This window comes from Cupressus sempervirens, chromosome 10, assembly GCF_028749045.1.
Source record: "Cupressus sempervirens isolate cs-2001-9-10 chromosome 10, ASM2874904v1, whole genome shotgun sequence".
Taxonomy (NCBI): domain Eukaryota; kingdom Viridiplantae; phylum Streptophyta; class Pinopsida; order Cupressales; family Cupressaceae; genus Cupressus; species Cupressus sempervirens.
In genome coordinates this window covers 939,005,929-939,011,692 of record NC_143127.1, presented here as the reverse complement: position 1 = coordinate 939,011,692, position 5,764 = coordinate 939,005,929, and positions in this window count along the sequence as shown.

Genomic DNA, 5,764 nt, shown 5'->3' with positions numbered 1-5,764 from the left:
GTTGAAGCATGCAATTCATTTCATTAAGCTAGACTAGCATAGTGGATATCATCAAATTCAAATTGTAGATAATGATATCTGGAAAACTACTTTTAGGACAAAATATGGGCTATTTGAGTGGTTGGTCATGCCTATTTGGATTTTTAATGAAGGTTAGCTACATTTATGAGAGTCATGAATGATATCTTTTGTCCTTTTATTGATGATTTTGTCATAATCTATTTAGATGATATCCTTGTATTTGGTATATCTTGGGATGATCATGTAACTCATGTAAAAAGAGTCTTAGATGTATTGAGAAATGAAAAAATTGATGTAAAGATGTCTAAGTGCAAATTTTCTAAGACATCATTAGTGTACTCAGGCTATGTCATAGGTGATGGTCAATTGAAAGTAGACCCTATGAAGGTTGAATTTATTGTAAAATGTCCTTAGCCAAGTATAATTATAGAAGTCAAGAGCTTCTTAGATGTAGTTAAATACTAAAGGAAGTTCATTGCAAACTTCTCTTAAATTGCATCATGCATTAACCAGAACAAAGGCAACTTTACAGTAGGGAGGTCTGCAATAGAAGGCTTTCAACACTTTGAAGGAAAAGTTAAGCATTGCACCAATTCTGGGTCTACTTGGTTTACATCAACCATTCAAAATTGAGATAGACGCAAGTAGGTTTTCCATGTGAGCTATACTAATGCAAGGAGGTAAACTATTCTACTACCACTCTAAAACTTTTTTAAGATTCGTAAGTAACTATCCCACTTATAATAAGTGACTTTATGATTTGTTTATAAGTGTTATGAAATGGAAACACTACTTAATGCAGAAAGAAACTATAATCCATACTGATCACTAGCCACTCTAATATTTGCACTCACAATCTAAGTTGCAACAAAGTAGGCACTTTAGGTTGATGTGTTTTCTACAATAGTTTCATTTGGTAATTAAGTAAAAGAAGGGTGTCCATAACAAAGTAGAAGATATGCTCTCTAGGCCTCCTATTAAGAATGCTTTGATAATCCTTCAAAATAGTTCTATGGTTCATGAAATTTTTTAGGAACACTATGCTAATGATGGAAACTTTAAGGATATCTATATAGCTTTAATCTAAGGTAAACATGTAGAAGAGAAATATTATTATGTGAAGGAAAATTTGTTGTATCACTTGGGAAAAGTATGCATTCCTAAAGATAAACAAGAACATGTAATCTAGGAAGAACATACCTCTTTGATTGTAACACATTTTGGGGTAAGTAAGATATTGGCTCAATTGCAAAAAAATTATTACTGGCCTCGTATGCAAGAAACAATCACTAAGTATACAAAAGGATGTGTAATGTGTGCAACTAGCAAAACAAGCAATAGGAAATTGGGTTTGTACACACCTTTACCCATACCATCCCATCCATGGGAAAGTGTATCTATGGAATTTTTGGGGGGTTTTCCTATGTCTAGGAAGGTTCATGATTATTTTTATGTAGTAGTTAATTAGTTAAGAAAAATGTGTATTTTAATGACTTGTAAAAAGTAGGTCACTATTGAACTAACAACTCAATTGTAGTTTCAATTTGTATGGGTTCATTTTGAGTTACCTAATTCTATTGTATCAGATCAAGATTCCCAATTCTTAGGGGAATTTTGTGTTATAAATTCTTTAGAATAACTGAGAGAGGGGGGTGAATCAATTATTCAAGGTCCAACTTTTCCAATTCAAACTTTTCACTAAGTGCAGTGAGCCAATTCCACTATTCATTCATCTAAGCTTTAACTTTCCTATTCAGGAAGTTACTGTAAATCAACATGAAAGCATAACACATAAAAGATCAACACATATCATAGTGACTTATGTGGAAAACCAATTTGGGAAAAACTACTAGTAACATGTTACTCAATTCTCACTTTTCTGAAGTGATGCCCTATGAAAGGCATGCCCTATTAATGACTTACAACACACTATTAAATGTGACCTTGTTAGAAGATTTATCCACCCTATTAGAAGTGGGCCTTGTTAGAAAACTTTAGAACATTAACTTGGAATTCCACCCTATTAAAGGATTTACAAATGGTTGTTAGGCCAACCAATGTCCATAGGATTTTTCTTCTATTCTAATTGATACAATTTCTAGAGAGTAACAATTAGGGAATTTGACCTAATTATAGAATACAACTTAACTTATAGATCTTAGATCACTCTTTAACTCTTCTCATTTCCTAGCCTTCAATCTCTACAACTCTCAACAACTTGCCCTCCTTTCAAGCTTTGTCTCCTTGAGTGTCCATGCTCAATGTACTAGTACAATCATCTCTTCTTGACCACTTGTAGAAGCAGAGCCACTATGCTCTTCCTTCTCCTAGATGCCTTCTCCTTGACACCCTTCTAACAACTTTGTAACTTGGCACTCTATTAGTAGCAGCAGCATCAGCAACATGTATTTCCTACTCTATGACTCCTTAAATAGAAGTCTTGGAGTTCATTTCCCACTTGATTCTTCCATTCTTTAATTTCAATCCATATGGATTAGGTAGGATTCATTGTATCTAACACATATTTTTTATCCTCTAGAAACTTCTTGAATAATCTTTTTAAACTTGTCCAAAAATGGTCTACATAGAATTTTGTACCACAACTCATCATCCTTATCCTCCAACTAGTTCACAAAATTCAAGGCAACAACTTTGTTAGCTCAAATTTGACAAATCTTCATCATTTAAAATAATGTAGCAGCTCGACACTATTGAAATATTGGTGCTCAACACATACTATGGTAATCAACACCAACTATATTTTTACTAATGCTCAGCACTTAAAATTCACTCGGCACCAACTAAAATTTTTAATTGCTCAACACTTGATACTTTGCTTGGCAATTGAACTTCATTCAGAACCTAAATATCACTCAACACACACTAGAATTTCCTATTGCTTAGCTCCAACTGAGAATTTTCTTGGATTCAACTAGCTTGCTCGGCACCCACTAATGAACTTATTTTAATCTTTGCAGTCAACCCTATTACAACTTATTCCTCCAATGTTTCTAAGTGTGACCAACCTCTATATCTTTGAGTACATTATCAATTCATCATTTAACCATTGTCTTAACTAATCCTTGCACTTCATTACAACATCATAAGTCAACCTTTCCCTTAGCTACTATTGTTACATCTTGTTGATCAAATCCTCTTCATCAATCAACTAAGTGATAGTATTTGGATCTTATAAGCAAATGTCATTCATACAAAGAACAGGTTTGACATCAATAAAAAAAGAATGATTGAAAACATTCTGTTAACAATGGTCTCCCTCTTTGATCTTCAATCTTCTTCTCACAATGATTTTTTAAATCAGATTTCCAATATTTTGGTCATCTTTGTGGGGACTCATGGAGACCGTGTTAAAAAAGAGTATAGCCTTCCATCCATAGAGTAATAGATAGATAGAGGTAGTCAATATGATAGTTGTTCATCTACTCAGAGGTTATTGCAATAAGCATCCTAAGTTGTGGGATGAAAGTCTTCACTATGTGCAACATGCATACAAGCATGCTACACACTCTTCTACAAAGAGGTCTCCTTTTGAGACTTTCTTCAGATACTTGTCAAAGACACCAATGGATTTTTCTTTTGGGAAGGATGATGTTGAAGATGGATTCCATGATGTAGAAACAACTTTAAAGTTCATGTAGAAGGTTCAAGCAATCCATCAAGAAGTGGAAGCATAACTTTAGAGCAGAGCCAAGAAAAATACAAGGCTCCCCATGATGAGCATAGCATCATTTCCAAGTTGGTGATAGAGTTTAGTTACATATAAAAAAGCAAAGAATGGAAGGTGAAGGAAGGAGGCTCAAGCCTATTCAATATCGTCCTTTTGAGATCTTAGAAAAGATTAGTACCAATTCCTTCTATATTAATCTTCCTCCATACATGAAAATTTACTCAGTTGTCAATGTTGAGAATCTTAAGTTGTATGAGCTTTTAATGATCTTGGATGAACACACAAGCATTTAGGTTCCATCTGCTAATGAGCTTTCACTAAAGTATACGTCATAATTTCTAGAAGATGCCATCCTTGACAAGAATGTCAATACATCACAAAGAGGACCAGTTGAAAATGTCTGAGTGGGATTGAAGGGGATGCATCCAAGCAATGCAAGATGGATGGAGATTGGTAAAGTGAGGGAACTTTACCCTCACCTACTTTCTGAGTAATCAAAATTTTAGAGGTCCAAAAGTTCTTCAATAGAGAGGCTTGATCTAGCGAATAAAAATTAGTGAAAATTAAAATGTCCCCAGTGTTCCAAGAATCAACATCATTACAAAGTGTTCACAATTTTGACTTTAATTCAACTTGAACGAGCAAAATTGGAGTTTGGATGAAAAAGTTATGGTTGGTCAAAGTTTGGTCAAACTAGGAATAGAGGCAGTAAAATGGTGAAAAAAAATCATCTCAAAAGTGGTCAACAATAGATTTCAAACAAAAGAGCTCATCGAAATCTTTCTAATGGCATTCATTTTGTCAAAACCAAGGATCGAATGTAAAAGTTATGACAGTTTGAAGTTCAAGAAAAAGAATGGATTTTGATGGTGTTGGCATGAGATAATAAAATATTAAAGAGGGAAAAAATTAAAATAAAATTAAAATGGTTATTTAATTTGAATTAAAGGAATTAGATAATGGGAGTTGAACTCCCAACCATATTCCTCCTAAAATTAAGGCCAACCAATTGGCTATCTATAATACATATTATATCATAGGAAGAGGTTTTATCTATCCATAACAAATCTACCCAACCTTATGTAAATAACGATGTTTAAAAACAAGCCCCTATTAAAGGAGTAAAATCAAAACCATGAAATGGTAAAAAAGCGAAATTCAAATATATGTAAATAAAATATGGGGTCATATCGTTTTGGTTGTTTTAGACCATTTTTGGCTAATTTCATGTATAAAATGGAGGTAGGAGCTATTTTAAAAATCATTTAGGTGATGAGAAGGAGATTATGATTTTGGAGACTTGGTAATTATTCCCACACATTGGAGAATAATGTTGCAATTGTGCTTGAAGGGAATTAGTTCAAAACACTTGTAATTGATTTTGGAGCTAATTGGATTGGTCCCCATATTGGAGCAGGACCCAGTGACATAGTTTGACCTACAGAAAAATTCTATTATTAATTGTGTTTTGTCTTCTATTTGTCTACCCTCTTTATTCTAGTCATTACCTTATTATTGTTTTTTCATTTATGAATTTAAGTTATGTTAATTTGCTAATTAATGCTTTGAATTAATTTTATGTAATTATGTCAAGCATTCCTCTATAATAGTCCTAGATCCTAATTAGATCAAAGACGCTATATAGATATAACAGAATCGTAATAGGGCCAATATATTTCACAAGATACTTTTTATTTGTGGATCATTTTTTGGGTACTATCCTAATCGAGAGTTTTCATTGTCGAGGGTTTCCCTAGTTAACAAATAATGATGTTATGAGTTGCATTGTGCAATTGTGCATGTAATAAGATTTTTAATGATATCCATAGTTTGGAAAGAGCTTGTGGAATTATGATTTTATCCCCCTCCCCCTTTCATTATTTCCTATTTCTATCCATTGGTTTCAAAGCTAAGTTACTCAAAAGAGGCCTAATAGATTGAGTAAGATCACTTTGGATGTAGATTCATTGTAGAACAATCTAGAAGAAGCCCTTGAAGAACTTGATGCGATCACTAAACAAAGAGATAGTCTAAAGAAGAAACATAAAGAGGCTA